This window comes from Canis lupus, chromosome 32 (assembly GCF_048164855.1).
Source record: "Canis lupus baileyi chromosome 32, mCanLup2.hap1, whole genome shotgun sequence".
NCBI classification, from domain to species: Eukaryota; Metazoa; Chordata; class Mammalia; order Carnivora; family Canidae; genus Canis; species Canis lupus.
Window position 1 is genome coordinate 21,862,384 of NC_132869.1, and position 17,042 is coordinate 21,879,425.

The 17,042-nt window shown below is 39.0% G+C and overlaps 1 long non-coding RNA gene across 5 annotated transcripts in view; it reads right to left on the bottom strand.

Annotated features, from left to right (window-relative positions):
- The window catches only part of LOC140622829 (uncharacterized), a 69,116-nt gene that overhangs the window by 39,067 nt on the left and 13,007 nt on the right, over window positions 1–17,042 (bottom strand). For 4 of the 5 annotated variants that reach the window (XR_012022492.1, XR_012022493.1, XR_012022491.1 and 1 more), the window contains exon 2: window positions 4,924–5,038. This is a non-coding gene — a long non-coding RNA (uncharacterized lncRNA). Of the gene's footprint in view, window positions 1–4,923; window positions 5,039–16,302; window positions 16,462–17,042 lie in introns of all 5 variants that reach the window. The other variant, XR_012022494.1, reaches the window with a different exon arrangement.

The following is a 17,042-nucleotide window of genomic DNA, read 5'->3' on the forward strand; positions in this document are numbered from 1 at the left end:
GGAAACATTCTGAGATGAGATTAATTTGGATGATTTATTTGAAATTTGTAGTAGGTGAACTGGGCTTTATATTATCCATTAGAAACATTTTTGTCATACTAATTAAAAGCACAAATGGAATGTACAGAGGTGGAAGCAAGAGAAGTGGAAAGAGTATTTAAGAAATAGAATTATATTTTCAAGTTTTATTTTATTTTATTTTATTTATTTTATTTTATTAAGACTTATTTATTTATTCATGAGAGACAGAGAGAAAGAGAGACATAGGCAGAGGGAGAAGCAGGCTTTTCGCAGGAGCCCGATGTAGGACTCGATCTTGGATCCCAGGATCAAGACCTGAGCTGAAGGGATCCCTGGGTGGCGCAGCGGTTTAGCGCCTGCCTTTGGCCCAGGGCGCGATCCTGGAGACCCGGGATCAAATCCCACGTCGGGCTCCCGGTGCATGGAGCCTGCTTCTCCCTCTGCCTGTGTCTCTGCCTCTCTCTCTCTCTCTGTGTGACTACCATAAATTAAAAAAAAAATAAAAGGGCTTAAATTTAACTGAAAAGTTATATAAAACGAGGGAACTAAACCGCACCATTAAAAAAAAAAAAAAAAAAAAAAAAAGACCTGAGCTGAAGGCAGCAGCCCAACCGCTGAGCTACACAGGCATCCCTATATTTTAAAGTTTTAAAAGTCACTTTCATTTAATGTCCACAATAATGTTGTATAACATTTGTATATCTCTATTAGTACAGATTCAGTGATGCTTCTTAGGTCTATTTCATCATATATATGTACATACACACACACATATATATATGTGCGTGTATATATATATATACACACACACACACATATAAACATATATATACATGCATTTGAAAAAAGAGAATTATATCTAATTATTTCCAAACAAGTCAGAGAAACTTATTTAAAATAAAAACAATATAGCTGAAGTTAATGTATACATATATTAAAAATATAAAGCAGGGTAGGGTATAAAATGAAAAATAAAACTCTCTCCATATACTCCTCACTCCCAGGAATCATTTTCAACACTTTCTCATGTAGTCTTTTATACATTAAAACATTTTTTAGAAACTTCTCGGTTGCTTAGTCAGTGAAACAGCTGTCTTTGGCTCAGGTCATGATCCCAGGGTCCTGGGATTGAACCCAGCATCAGGCTTCTTGCTCTGTGGGGAGCCTGCTTCTCCTTTTCCATCTGCCCCTCCCCCTGCTTGTGCTTGCTCTCTCTCTCTCTCTGTCAAATAAATAAATAAACAAACAAATAAATAAATAAATAAAATCTTTAAAAACTTTTAAATTCCCCATATGTGGGCAGGCATATGTTTTTATTTAATCTTATTTTTTACTTTTTAAAATTTAGTCTTATTTTTACTTATTAAAATATTTTTATTGGAATACAGTTGATATACAAGGTTACATTAGTTTCAGGTATGCAACATAGTGATTCAATGTCTCTACATCTTATGCTATGCTCACCACAAGTGTAGACAGATGGTAGCTTTAAAAAGATTTACACAAATAGATTATACTATATGTACTACTCTGAGCCATTTTTTTGTTTCAATTGATAATATGTTTTAGGCATATTTCCATTCCATTTCAACAAGGTCTACTGAATTTTGTCAGGGCTATGAAGTATTTCATTGTGTACCGTGCTATAATTTATGGAATTAAAATTAAGGGATAGATATTTAGTTTTATATATATTTTTGCTATTGTAAGCAATACTGCTCATAGCATTGTGTGTGTGTGTGCGTGTGTGTGTGTGCTTATGTTCCTAGCAGTGGAATTGCAGGGTTAAATAGTATGCACATTGAAAAATTTTAAAATAGATTTACCAAGGGGCACCTGGGTGGCTTAATCAGTTGGGCTTCCAACTGATTTTGGCTCAGGGTATGATCTCAGGCTTGTGGAATGTAGCCCTATGTTGGGCTCCATGTTGGGTGTGGAGTCTGCTTGAGATTCTCTCTCTTCCTCTCCTTCTGCCCCTCCTCCTATCTGTCTCCCCTTCTCTCTCTCCCTCTCTGAAACAAACAGATTCACCAAAATGACCCCACTCCACATGTACAGATTTATCCTTTCTATCAGTGTATGAGAATGTCCATTTGACCTCTCATAAAAAATGTGTGTATGTTGAGTAGAAAAGCTTTCCCTATTGTGGTAAAAATTCAAAGACAGGCATTTTCCTATTATTTTGACTTTTAATCTTTTTTTTTTTAAAGATTTTATTTATTTATTAATGAGATAGATAGATAGATAGAGAGAGAGAGAGAGAGAGAGGCAGAGAAACAGGCAGAGGGAGAAGCAGGCTCCATGCAGGGAACCTGACATGGGACTTGATCCCAGGTCTCCAGGATCAGGCCCTGGGCTGAAGGCAGTGCTAAACTGCCGAGCCACCTGGGGTGCCCCTAATCTTAAAAGCTTTCTTCATTAAGCACTTGCAGCTCCCCATAAAAGTCCCTTTCTCCTCTGTGGTTGACTGGAGACCCCTGAACTGAAGACTGGGCTTCTTGCCTAGTGTCAGTCCCAAGAATAATCCTCTTAAACAAATGGTGGTGATTGGTGGGATGGAGGTGGCTGGGTTCTGGAATGGTGAGAAGTGGTTTTATATCAATTAAGCCTCATAATCTTTGGTTATTCCATAGGAAGTGGAGGTGAGTCATATTATTAGGTTCAGGTTGACAAACTCTGGGTCAATACAAAGCAGTGTGGCTCCAGTATAAACAATAGAACATGGAGAAAGAGCTCAGAGTAGAGTGATAGGAGGTAGAGTCTTCCGTGTATCTTTACATGCACTATATCACTAGATACAGTCAAGAACATTTCAATTCACTAGGTTCTATCTCAGGACAGGGTCTAATTAGTTTTGGAAGGCATCTGGGGCAGGTTGGTGGTGGCCAGAACTGGGCTTTTAGTCTAGAGTGGGTAGGTGAGCACAGGGAATAGACCAGACAAAGCTTCTTTACTGTGCCAGGTACATTGTAGGTCTTTCATATATGTGTGATTAGTTGAATTGAACTCACAGGAGCTACAAATGGCTGTGATGTTCTGAGCCCTGTTATCCAAGCTGACTGAGCACAGGGATCACTCTGAGGAAAGGGGCTCACCAGTTGGGATCCAGAAAGTGTGCCCTGTCACTGTCACGTTGGCTTCACACCTCTATATGCCCATAGTCTCTTTACATAATTCCTGGCTCTGATTGATGCTTCTTTGTTTATAAATAAATTTCATATTTTCCAGGTTATACTTGCTTAGCAAATAGTGAAGACTGGAAAAAAAGAAGAATCTCATATACCATACAGAGGTAGCCATTGTATTGATTGACTATAGTTAATTTTCTTCTCTTTTGTGTAATATATTTATTACTTATTTTAAAATTGTTATGAACAATTTAAGATATACTGAAAGATACAAAAATAATAAAGTCAACACCCAGGTACTCACTACACTGCTTAAGAAATAAAACATTCGTCTATGCTATTGAAACTCCCTTTGTGCTCTTTTCCTGTCATGTTTCTTTCCCTGTCTCTAAGAGATAATTGTTATACTGCCATCTCTTCATATTATTATATTTATGTGCATCTATCATTAAATAATGTAAAATATTACTGTACATAATGCAAGATGTTTTAAGATTCACATAATTATTCTTCTGCAATTTGCATTTGATGCTTAATATTGTTTGTGAGAGTTAGGCATGTTGATGTCTCTAGTTCCTCTATTTTCATTATTTCTACCACTTATTTATTTATCCATTCTCTTATTAGCAATTAGTAAGTTGTTTTCATGTTTCACTACTACAAAAAATAAATTTTTCAGTGTCTGCCTCTTTATGTTCATGTGGAAAGTTTCTGTTGGGTATCTACCCAGGGGAGGAAATCCTTCGATTTTACTAGACATTGCCAATTTATGGTATTGGTTCTCATTATTACCCAGCTTCACCAACATTTACTATTGTCAGACTTTAAATTCTCTGGACCTAATGGTATGAAATGCTATCATACTGTAATTTTTCCTTGCATTTCCCTTAGTGAAATTGAGCCCCCTCCAATTTTTTTCTTTTTTTTAAGATTTACTTATTTATTTGAGAGAGAGAGTGCAAGAGTGGGGGCAGAGAGGCAAAGGGAGAAAGAGAGAATCCTTAAGCAGAATCCCTGCTGAGCAAGGAGCCTGACTCTGGGCTAGTCTCATGACCCTGAGATCATGATTTGAGCCAAAACCAAGAGTAGGCCACCCAACCAACTGAGCCACACTGAGCACTCTTAGCCCCTTATTTTTATGTGTACATTTTTATATAATTAAGATCATCCTATATATACATACTTTCCACTTGTAATTAAGATATAAGGATTCCTCCTTGTTCTAAATGCTTTTCATAAATAATTTTTAATGGTCATATAATGTTCCAGCATGTACATAGAATAAAACATTTTGCTATTATTAGAAATTCAGGCTGTATCCAGATTTTCACTGCTGTAGATGAGGCTCTGAATGAGTTTGACTAGAAAGCTTTTATGTATTTTGGATGATTTCCTTAGGTTGGCTTTCCAGAAGGTGAATTATTGGGCCAAATGGGTTGTAGGATTCTAGAACTCTTGCTAGTACATTGCCAAATTGCTCTTCAAAAGTCTTATACTAATATTTTTGCTAACTAGCAGTGTACATTTGGAACCTGCAACTTGAAGGGCATTGCTAATGTCTCTTCCCGATTCAGGGGAGAATGGATCCAAATACTTCCTAGGAACAATTCAGAGTCTGTCCTGCACCAGATGACAAAGAAAAGAGATGGGTACTAAAGAAAAGAGTAAGAAGCTAAAATGCTACAAGGTTTCTTGTCTAAAGAAGAGGATTGCTCCTCATGCTTTTCCAGGGAGGACTGACTAGGAAGGAGAGGCAAGGCAAGTAGAGACTAACCTGACACAGCTACTCAGAGAACTCCCTTCTTCTCAGTGTCTTTCTTCTGGTACAGCCCATCTCTGACTTCTCTGCCTTTTTTTTTTTTTTAAGTTTTTCAAGTAAATGATAATATCTGCAAATAAAAACATATGGGAGTCAGAAATAACTTTTCAAGAAATTGAGTCTTTTTTTCTTAGAAATAAAATATTATTTCTTAATTGTATATAATACTCAATTATAGTCAACAAATGTTAGGGACCTGCTATATCCCAGACTAGGATAAAATCAATGGTGAACAAAATACATGGTAATAGTTTATTATTGTTGTCATGAATTCTATGATAGTTTATTTAGTGTATACCCTCTACAATACAATAACCATACTGGTTTTAGAGAGTAATGGCTGTCATGTCTATTGTTAGCAATAATACTTAAGATTACTATACCAAATAGAAGTGCCTGAGTTGTTTTGACAAATGTTTTTCTGGGCACTGCTAGAAATGAGGTGTATAGGCAGATATTTTTTCCTGAGTTTCCAGATCTTTCATAGCTGAGCAGGTGTGCCAGATTCCAGATTGGTTGCTTCTTAAAACTGGCATGGTGCCCTGTGGGGCTAATGTGTTCATAATAAGTAGAGCTTCTCTTGAGCACTGGCCCTGCTCCTCATTAGTGTCCCCCAGGATCTGCTGCTGCCACCTCGGGTCTCCATTCTGCCCCCGACATTCCACTGAAAGCCTCCAAGAGTGGGGTTTCAGTGCTGCTCATACATCATAGGTGACTCTTTAAAAAGGGATCTTAAAGATGGCAGGATAATTTAACGGCCACATGTAACATTTGTAGCTGCAGAGGCTAAGATAATGATGAAAGCAATGAAACCTTGGGGTCTGGAGCAGGGTCTTTCCACCAGAGAGGGTGAAGAAGGCACCCTGCAGTCCATGCATGGTGTGGAAGGATTTCTTTTAATTTTTTAATCTTCCTTTGAATGTTCATGTATTTGCTAACAGGTTATGAAAGAAGGATACATAAGTAGCTAAAAAGGGAACTATGGTATTTTGAATTGGTATGATAGAATGGGTGCTTTCATTATATGGGGAAACTAGAAAAGGAAACAGACCTGTGCAAACCTGGCCACACAGCCCAGTCTGTGAACCTCATTGCTACAAATACCATGTTCCAGGTCTTTGTGGAGACGGCTTTCTCAGGCTATATCATACTGTGAACTCTAAGGGCAGTTTTTATGCCTCCTATGCACACATTTCCAACAAGGATTTACAGATATAATTTATGCAATTATAAGATTTAATGAAATACTTATTTCAATGTTTCAGCTTTTGGTATTTAACAATGCTTTTCAATAATAATGGTGGGAAAAATGATTGCTGAGAGCTCACAATGTTAGTGGACTGATTTTCTAAGCTCATAGAATTTAAACGCTCTTGGAAAAAATTTCTCAATATAAAAAATTGTATCTGATCTATTAATTTTATAAGCATATTCATTATTATTACCATTATTAAAACTAATGAATTCAACTTGGCATTGGATCACCATATAATTAGAGGAATAAAATTCTCTCTCTGAATGCTGAACTCATTGGGAATGGGTAATTTGACTACTCTGGCCAGTTCTATTATTAATTTCAGGGTTGTTCAGTTCAGCTTCAATTAAAATCAAACATTTATTTTATTACTTTCAATTTAATTGAATTGAATTGTTATCTTTGAATAAGTAATGTGGATAATATATGCACAAGGTAATATATGCAATAGTAATAAAATTCAAACAGTATAAAATGGTACACAGAGAAAGTAAGGCTCTGTCCCACCGCTGACCCTCTGTATCTGCCCCCTCCTCAATGGCAATCACTTTAACAGCTGTGTGTGTATATGTGTATGTATATGTATCTCTTAAAAAATATATCAGAGGGCAGCCCGGGTGGCTCAGCGGTTTAGTGCCGCCTTCAGCCCAGGGCCTGATCCTGGAGACCCAGGATCGAGTCCCACGTCGGGCCCTCTGCATGGGGCCTGCTTCTTCCTCTGCCTGTGTCTCTGCCTCTCTCTCTGTCTCTCTGTGTCTCTCATGAATAAATAAATAAAATCTTAAAAAAAAAGTACATCCTTTAAAAAAAATATATATATAAGAAAAATCTATTTTTTTCTCTACATGTCTTCATCCACATCTGATTTTATCTTACATAAATGGCAGTATGGTATAAACATTTTTCTCCATTTGCTTTTTAATTAATATAATATCTTGCTCACAGTTTCATATCTTTTTTGAACAGCTGCCTAGCATTTTACTGTGACCCATTTTAGCTACCATGTGCTAGGCGTTGCTTGGGAAGCAAAGGTGAATATGACATATTTCTCTCTCCCAGGGTTCATGTTCTACTGGAAAAGAAGGTATATACCAGGGTAATTATATGAAATACAGGCTGTAGGTATACTGTAAGAATGAGATAAGCAGAGTTGAAAGAATGAACCCATGAGGAAAAGATTAATTCCATTGGGAAGACACAAGAACCGCTCCTGGAATTGGAAGATTTGAGCAAGGCATCAAATAATTGAATAATTTGATGGGTGCAGATGTGGGTTAAGGGTCTCTAAGCATGGAGGGGTGGAAAGGTATGCATGCTAAATCTGTTCAGGGGAGAGCAACTGTGTGATATGGTTTGGACATCAGTTTGGTGGTGGTAGTGGGATGTTGGTGGGAGAAAGGGAGTGAGCAATAGAACTTGTTTGGTGCTTTGAATGTTAGAATAAAGAGCAAAGCTGTGTGTGTGTATGTGTGTGCATGTGCAAGCATGTGTAGGCCCAGAGAGGTGGGTGGAAATGAAGAGAGAAGGCTTTTGTGTAGGCTAGATGCAGGGAGAGCCTGGATTTCAGCAAGTTTTGTGGGAGGAAAAGGGAAGAGATGAGTTCCTGAGATATCACAGAGCTAATTTTTCTTATGAATAAAGGTTGGCAGCTTTGTAACATCATTAGCCATTCTAAATCTATTTCCTGATGAACTTGGAGTTTTGAATTTCTAATGAGAGCAATCTGACTGACAGCCCATTTAGGATAATACACCTTAATAGGAAAGTCAAACACACTTACTTTAACAGAGACATGCAACACCACTAATTTGCAGAAGAAAAATAACTGTAGGTTGGCACCCCTTACTATATGCAGCAATCATAGACATGGCTGATTGGAACAGTCACTGAAGAATTGTGTGTATGTGATCCTGTATTGAAACAAGGAGTACACATCTATGGTCAATTGTGCCACTATTGCAAAGGTGATTTTTACAAGCAAAAGTGCTAGAAAACCTTTAAAGGGTAAAAAAATGAAGAAAATAAAATGCTCCAGATAACCTTAAGAGCGACGTATAAATGACACTTTGCAAGCCGACTTCATTAGCCTGTCTCCAGCATGAGTGCTGTGGTGACAAATGGACATTACTTATTTTTCTTCATTATTTGGCATCTCTCACAATTCCAAGTCATTTCTAGAAAGGGGAAACTAGATAACTAGCACGTGAATTTGTCTGTGAAATTCAAATTGACTAGATTCTTAAAACAGCTACTTTTCTTTTCTTTTTTTTAAACTATATCTCTCCTTGCTCTCCAGGGACACATACATGTAGCACAGTAAGTGAAATTAATAACATTTTCTATGTGCCCCTAATAAATAGCTTCTTGCCCTGAGCAAGTGGCTATTTGCAAGGCCTGTCAAATATTTCAAATTACCGGCTGGAGAGATGCTCAGGTGAATGGTCCACTGACTTTGTTTGGCACAAGCCACTTTAAAAGTTCAAAGCGGGGCAGCCCCGGTGGCTTAGCGGCTTAGCGGTTTAGCGGTTTAGCGCCGCCTTCAACCCAGGGTGTGATCCTGGAGACGCGGGATCTAGTCCCACGTCAGGCTCCCAGCATGGAGCCTGCTTCTCCCTCTGTCTCTGTCTCTGTCTCTCTGTCTCTGTCTCTAATAAGTAAATTAAAAATCTTAAAAAAAAATTCAAAGCAAATAGTAAGTCACATAAAAAATTCTGTGAAGTCCTCACCATACATACTCAGGGCTGGGTATTAGAGATTCTGTAACCTGGGAATTGTAACATGTTGAATGTTGATGTTAAATGGGGACGAGTGGCTGGAACCTGGCATCCTTCATGTGCCTTGGATATCAGTATGGCCAGGAGTGGTGAGGGGAAGACACTGGAGTGCACACATTATTGGCTAGATGAGTCACATTGCCCAGCTTCCAAAACAATGCAGAAAGTCCCTCTGCAGTTTCTTTTATCCTAGACCTTTCTCTGAATACCCCTTGTTTGAAGGCTTCTGAAATACTGAATCGATTTCTGCTTCCTCATGATCCAATTGTTCTAGGACTACCCAGAGAGAACTTTAGGATGCATAAGAATCACTTGGGGATGATTTTTCTTTTCTTCTTTTCTTAAGTATGTTTATTATGGAAAAATTTAAATATAATACAACAGTAGAGAAAACTATAAACTATGTCCTCATCGTCCATTTTCAATATTTTGAAAACATTATTTAGTCTCTCTCCTGCCTTTTTTAAAAAATATTTTATTTATTTATTCATGAGAGACACACGGAGAGAGGCAGAGACATAGGCAGAGGGAGAGGCAGGCTCCCTTTGGGGATCCTGATGTGGGACTCAATCCCCTGACCTGGGATCACACCCTGAGCCAAAGGGAGATGCTCAACTGCTGAACTACTCACGTGTTCCTCTCTCCTGTTTTTTTTTTTTTTTTTAAAGATTTTATTTATTTATTCATAGACACAGAGAGAGAGGTAGAGACACAGACAGAGGGAGGAGCAGGCTCCATGCAGGGAGCCCGACGTGGGACTCGATCCCTGGTCTCCAGGATCACACACCCCAGGCTGTAGGCGGCGCCAAACCGCTGCGCCACCAGGGCTGCCCCCGCTCTTCTGTTTTAATGCAGTAATTTAAAGAAAATCTCAGTCATCATATAATTTTATCTGCATATATGTTAATATTCATCTCAGCCAGATAATAACTTTATTTCTATGCTTTCATGATGTCATATTACACTAACAAAATTAACAATAATTCCCTAAAACATGTTCATATTGTCCTGGTTGTCCTCAAAATGTCTTTTATTTGTTTATTTATTTATTTGAGAGAGAGAGAGCAAGTGAGCAAAGCACAAGCAGGGGGAGGGGCAAAGGGAAAAGCAGGCTCCCTGCTGAGCAGGGAGCCAGACATGGAACTCAATCCTAGGACCCTGGGATCATCACCTGAGCCAAAGGCAGATGGTTAACCGAATGAGCCACCCAGGCACACCCCCAAAATGTCTTGTAAAGGTGGTTTCTACACATTATACATTGCACTAGATTTTACGTTTCTTGAGGATTTTTTTAATCTATGATAGTCGATAGCCATCCCCACACCGCCATCCCATTAAAAAAAAAGTATATAGTACGTATTTGTAAAGAAACCAAATCATTCATCTTACAGAATGTGCCACATTCAGGATTTGGCTGACTGTATCCACACAGTAAATTTTAAATAGTTTGCCTCTATTGCCTGTTAACTGATAGTCACTTTTTTTTTTTAAAGATTTTATTTATTTATTTGAGAGAAAGAGAGAGAGCATGAGAGAGAGAGAGAGAGAGTGACTAGGACCAGGGGGGAGGGTAGAGGGAGAAGCAGATTTCCCACTGCCCTGGGATCATGAGTTGAGCTAAAGGCAGACACTTAACTGACTGAGCCGCCCAGGCAACTGAGAGTCACTTATATCTGAGACTTATTTAGATTTAGTTCCATTTTGGGGCAAGAATATATAACAAGTGGTGCTGTGTACCTCCTATTATGTCATAGCAAAAGAAGCCCTACACTTAGTTGTGCTAAGATTGATCCATGGGTTCAGATGGTATAGCCCTGAAAGTGCTGATTCATAGGTCCAGCCCAGACCTCTGAATCAGAAGCTCTAAAGAGAACAGCCCAGGTGATTCTGAGACAGGTGACCTATGGGCCAGTAGTGTCTGAGAAACACTATTCTAGAGAGGCATTCTGAGGTGGGAGAAGTTTTGAGAAATAGTATTAATTTTATGTGTCAAATTGACTGGGACATGGGGTACCCAGACTTTTGGTCAAACATTATTTCTGGGTCTGTCAGAGTATTTCTAGATGAGATTAACATTTGAATGGGTAGAATGAGTTATGCATATTGCCCTCCCTCATGAGGGAGGACCTCATCCAATCAAAGATATGAGTAGAACAAATAGGCTGAGGAAGAGGAAACTCCTCTTCCCTGACTGAGCTAGAATGTCAGTCTTTTCCTGCTTTTGGACTCTATTTTTTTTTTTTTAATTATTTATTTATTTATTTATGATAGTCACAGAGAGAGAGAGAGAGAGAGGCAGAGACACAGGCAGAGGGAGAAGCAGGCTCCATGCACCGGGAGCCCGACGTGGGATTCGATACCGGGTCTCCAGGATCGCGCCCTGGGCCAAAGGCAGGTGCCAAACCGCTGCGCCACCCAGGGATCCCTGCTTTTGGACTCTAAACAAAAACTTGACCCTTTGAACCGGCTGGCTTTCAGACTATAAGTTATAGTTAAAACGATTGGTTCTCCTGGATCTCCAGCTTGCCAACTGTAGGTCTTGGGACTTTTCATCTTTCATAATTGAATGATCCAGTTCCTTAAATCTTTCTAACTTATTGGTTCCATTTCTCTGGAGAAACTTGCCTAATACACTGTGCTAAACAATGCAAAATACTGTTTTTACTACAGGACTTCTCAGATTCTTTAATGTATGCTAACATCCATTGTGATTTTCCAAGCAGGGGGATAGTTTGTAGTATTTCCCAGACTAATTTGACGAAGAAACCCTTTGTAGTTATACATACACCTTGCAGGGCTGGTGTTCCACAGAGCGTTATGGTAAACACAGCTTTGGTGTCGTGTAGAATAAACAAACCTCCTTAACTTTCTATCTGCCAGCTCTTCATATATTTGAAGGTAGCAGTTTCTATTCTTGGACGTCTCTTTTTTAGGGTGAATTCCACGTACTTCCAAATTTTCCTCATCTGCTTAGTCCAGCATCTTGTTTCCTTTTTTCTTCCTGGGGTATTCTCCAGTTAGTCAAGGGGGCCTCCTAAATAGTTGTGGTTCTTGTAGGATGTGAGGGCCTTGAATAAGGCCCTGAGAAACAACTGGTGTTCACCTGGTACAGAAAAAGTAGGACCTCTCATTGGTCTGCAAAATAAACTTTTGGTACCTCAAATTATCTGCTCTTTTTAGAACTATCCTTAGAAGTTTCTGCTGCTTCATTTCCTTAAAATGTTTAACAACAAAGAGAATAACTGGTTCATTGAACAGAACCTTTGGGTATGATTTGACCAGGGCTCAAATGGAGAGAGCTGACCTTCCTCCATTTCTTTGCTCTCCTCATTCCCCTATTCTCAGGCAGACTCTCCTTTGGTGGTTACAAGATGGCTGCAGTGACCCCCAGGGCCATGTCCTTCCTTTCTCATTCATGTCTTGCAGAAAAGAGCAGATTCAGCTTCTTGTGAGATTTCCAATCTTTAGATACTTCTTTCTGCTGATACTTTTATCTGGATGGAAACAAATGAGCCTTTCCTCTTCTTTATTTCCCAGTTTGAGTATATATCCAAACACACTGACTGTCGCACATGTTGCAGTGCCTAGAAGCAGCTAAGAGGCCAGAGAAATTCAACATCAGTGGATGGGGAGGGGCTCAAACTGTACCTTGGTTAGCCCCTGGTCTTTGGTAGTTCAATAATTTACCTACCTGCCTCCCCCTTCCCTGACCCTTTTATAGCCGAGGCCAAGACCTTAGGTGATTTTTCAGTGGTTACACAGATAGTTGCAAGGCAGAGCTATGTCAGAAGCTCTCTTCTGCAAAGGCTGGGATTCCCCCACATTATATGGGAAATCCTACTTGCAAACTTTATTTCTTAGGCAAATACTTGAAGGTGTTTTTTATTTTTTAAACTATTAATTTGGGTGAGAGAGGGAAAGTGAACATAAATGTGAAAGAAGGGTAGAGGGAGAAGCAGACCCCTGGCTAAGCAGAGATCCTAATGTGGGGCTCCATCCCAGGTCCTAGTATCGTGACTTGAGCTGAAGGCAGACACTTAACTGACTGAGCCACCCAGGAGCCCTGCTTGAAGGTACTTTTGAATTCTGCAACATTTGAAACTGCTTTCCTTGATTAACTCTGAATATGCTTTTTGTTTTGGAGGCCAGTCAGAAGGGGCAGCAGCTACTACTCATAGCCTGTCTTTGAACTTTGGTTCCAAGAGATGGGGAGCTGCAAGGCTTCCTGAGTGGGCAGGGTTTGTGATCTTGTGAATGGCTTTATATCAAACCTTTAAAAATGACAGAGTTTAGAAATCTCAGTGTAAGAAAACTCTGAGGTGCAATATATAAACAACCATACACACACACACACACACACACACACACACACACACACATATATTTATTGGGCAAATAGTATTAAAATGAAAACAATATAATTAAAGTAATACATAATTTTCCTACTCTTTTCAGCTCATCTATTTGATGTATTTCTTGCTCCCTCCTAGGCCCTTTACATACTTATAGAGTAAGAGTTTTGAAGAATGGTCAAGGGTAATGTTTCTAGTATCAGATAGGTCTAGGTTCAAATTCTGGTATAGTCACTTACTAGGTGATTGTAGGCAAACTGACTAAATTTGCACACTTTTGGCTTTGAATATGTAATATGAGAAAACTAACACCACTACTACACATATCAACTGATTTTTGTGTTAATGGGGAAAATGCTTGTAAAGAGTTTAGTACAGTGCATAACCCACATACTATATAGATGTTAACTTTTATACTATTATAATTATGCTTTTTACATAGTTATAATTGTAGCATACATATGTTTTTCTGTGTTCATGTAATATGTGATCAACATGTAACATTTTATCTGAAATAATTAAAAATTTATACAGAAAGAATTTCTTGGGAAATAGAGGATATTTTACTCCTTAGCACTCCAGTCCAAATCTCCTGCCTAGAGGTCACATTTTGAGTTCCTTGCAGCTCTTGATGATCTTGGGTCCACTCACAGCAAGTGGGCAGCAGCTTTTCCTCTCTTTTAGCTGATATAGTGGGGTCAGGATGCATAGAAGCCATCTGTGGCCAGTAGCTTCAGGGAGTAGTGCCTAGCTGATCAGAGCCTTGATCAAGTTGGCCCACTTAGCTTTCTAGAGGGTACCGGCTTTTCCCTTCCCACTGTAGCTGGGTAGGTAAGGTTTTATGGTATATGATAATGGGATCTTGCATTTAGAGTCTCTTTCTGTCTCTGCTATGTCAAGGGGCTGTCTTGAAAGGACAAAAATTCATCTTTAAATAGTAGTACTCCTATGAAGGTAAAAGAGGCATAGAGAGGCAAAGAGAGAATGGACTCCTAGATAATTCCATGATGGCTGGACTAGGGTCTGGCTGGGGAAGTTAGGGATAAGAGGAAAGCAGACTATCAACGGTTTGTGCCCTGTTATTCCCTCAGCATCCTTTCTTCTAGAAGATGCTATCTGACACTTAGGAATGTAAGGCCTACCATCTCTCCTCTAGCTTAGCTTCAAAGGCCTAGGCAAAGTGGTCAAGAGGGTAAAACTTGTCTCTCACAATTTCTGGGTCTTGAGGGTGCTCCTTACCTTGCCTCTACCATCTACCAAACAGCCTAGTCATGGAATACTCCGCTATTCCTTAGGCTGTTTAGATTAAACCAAATCTCAGGTGATAGTGATGTAACGTGTTACCCTTTCTGTTTGTAAAGGGTTATTTGGAGAGAGGGGAATCCTTGCTACTCAGAATTAGGACACTTGGATTAAAATCCTGTTAACTAGGAAAGATACTGATCTTGGGCTAAATCTCAATATCTTTTGGCCTCATTTTCTCATATTTGAAGCAAAAAAAACCTTAATCAGATGATCTTAACATCTAGAACTTAGTTTTCTGTGAGTATCTGTATGTGTGAAGCAAGTCATGGGGATAGGGTATACTTCTTTTTTTTTTTTTAATTTTTATTTATTTATGATAGTCACATAGAGAGAGAGAGAGAGAGAGAGAGAGAGGCAGAGACAGGCAGAGGGAGAAGCAGGCTCCATGCAGTGGGAGCCCGACGTGGGATTCGATCCGGGTCTCCAGGATCGCGCCCTGGGCCAAAGGCAGGCGCTAAACCACTGCACCACCCAGGGATTCCCCAGGGTATACTTCTTAATCAATCACTCAATTAATTAAAAAAATTTAATTCCTGTATATTTAACATACAGTGTTATATTAGTTTCAGATGTACGATATAGTACTTCAGCAGTTCTCTACATTACTCAGTGTTCATCATGACAAGTACTTTTAATCCCTTTCACCCATTTCACCAAACCCTACCCACCTTTCCTCTTGTAACCCTCAATTTGTTCTTTATAGTTAAGAGTCTGTTTTTTGGTTTGTCTCTTTCTTTCTTTGTTTGTTAGTTTTGTTTCTTAAATCCCACATATGAATAAAATCATATGGCATTTGTTTATCTCTGCCTGACTTATTTCACTTAACATTATACTCTAGCTCTATCCATGTTGTTGCAAATGGCAAGATTTCATTTTTTTAATGCCTGAGTAATATTCTATTGTACATATACACCACATCTTCTTTATCTACTCTTCTGTTGTTAGACACTTGGGCTGCTTTCTTAGTTTGGCTATTGTCAATAATGCAGCAATAAACACAGGGTGCATATATCTTTGTGATTTAGTGTTTTCATCTTCTTTAGGTAAATACCCAGTAGTGGAATTACTGTGTCATATGGTAGTTCTATTTTTAATCTTTTGAAGAACTTCCATACTGTTTTCTGAGTGGTTATACAAGTTTGCATTCGGGATAGGATATACTTTTGGTATAAGGCCTTTCTGGTACCTTCTAACTAAGTCACAATTTATGCATTCTGTTCCATGTTATTCTCCTGAGATGGACATCAGGAAGTTAGGGAGCTCAGGGTGAGGGCAATGGGTGCCACAGTTATGATCTGTAATCTCTATGGACATCAGCTGGGGACTACGAAATGGATTACTCTTGGAAAGGTATAAGGAACAATCAGAGGAATGAACCACATCCTGTCTCTGCACATAGCATTGTTCTGAGGCAAGGGAACAACATGTGGCTTATCATTTCATATATATGAATTTCCCACATTTCTGTCTGGCCATATTTTTGGGGCTCCCAACTTGACAGGGGTTTCAGGCTGAGTTATCAGGACACAAAACAAGACAAACAAGAAGCAACAGTTGTCCCTGGGAGAGAAAGAATCAATAATCCATAACCAATATTTTTTTCCTGCCAATCTGAATTTGGAAAGAAAGATACAACATGAAATTTTACCTTCATCTCTCAACCAAGCACCACAGACAGAGATCTGGGATAGCTGACTTCCGTAAAAAATTCTTATCCTTTGTTGGCTTCCATGTTTTCCCAGGGTGCTGTCTGCAGGTTCCAGAGTGAGTGGAGTGTCCCAATCAGTCTCATCTTAGTCACCACAAACTACAGAGGAGAAAAAAGAATTCTTCCTCTATGCTTTATACTGAGTGTCTGGCTGAGACCATTTTTTTTCTAGGGTATCTTGTAAATGGATAAGCTTAGCTCAATGGTGGCATCCAAATCAGCAAAGAAGAAGTCAAACTTTTACTCTTTATAGATGATGTGATACTCCTTTGGGTTTTCTAGAAAAAAAAATTGGTTTTCTCTGCCAAAAATTTGCTAGAACTGATAGGAATTCGGCAAAGTCATAGGATATAAAATCAATGCACAGAAGTCAGTTGCATTTTTATACACTAACAATGAAGCAGCAGAAAGAGAAATCAAAGAATCGATCCCTTTTGCAATTGCACCAAAAACCATAAGATACCTGGGAATAAACCTAACCATAGAGAATTAGTTGTATAATGATACGGAAAACTAACTTTGATTCAGGGTTAGGGGAAAGGTTTCACAAAAAGGTGAAACTTAATGGGGTCTTGAAGGCTATGGAGGAGTTCACCAAGTGAACAAGTGTGTAGTGGAGCGGAGAGATATCCATATGTGTGATGGATCTAGCAAGTTTGGAGTGACAGAGTGCATCAGGT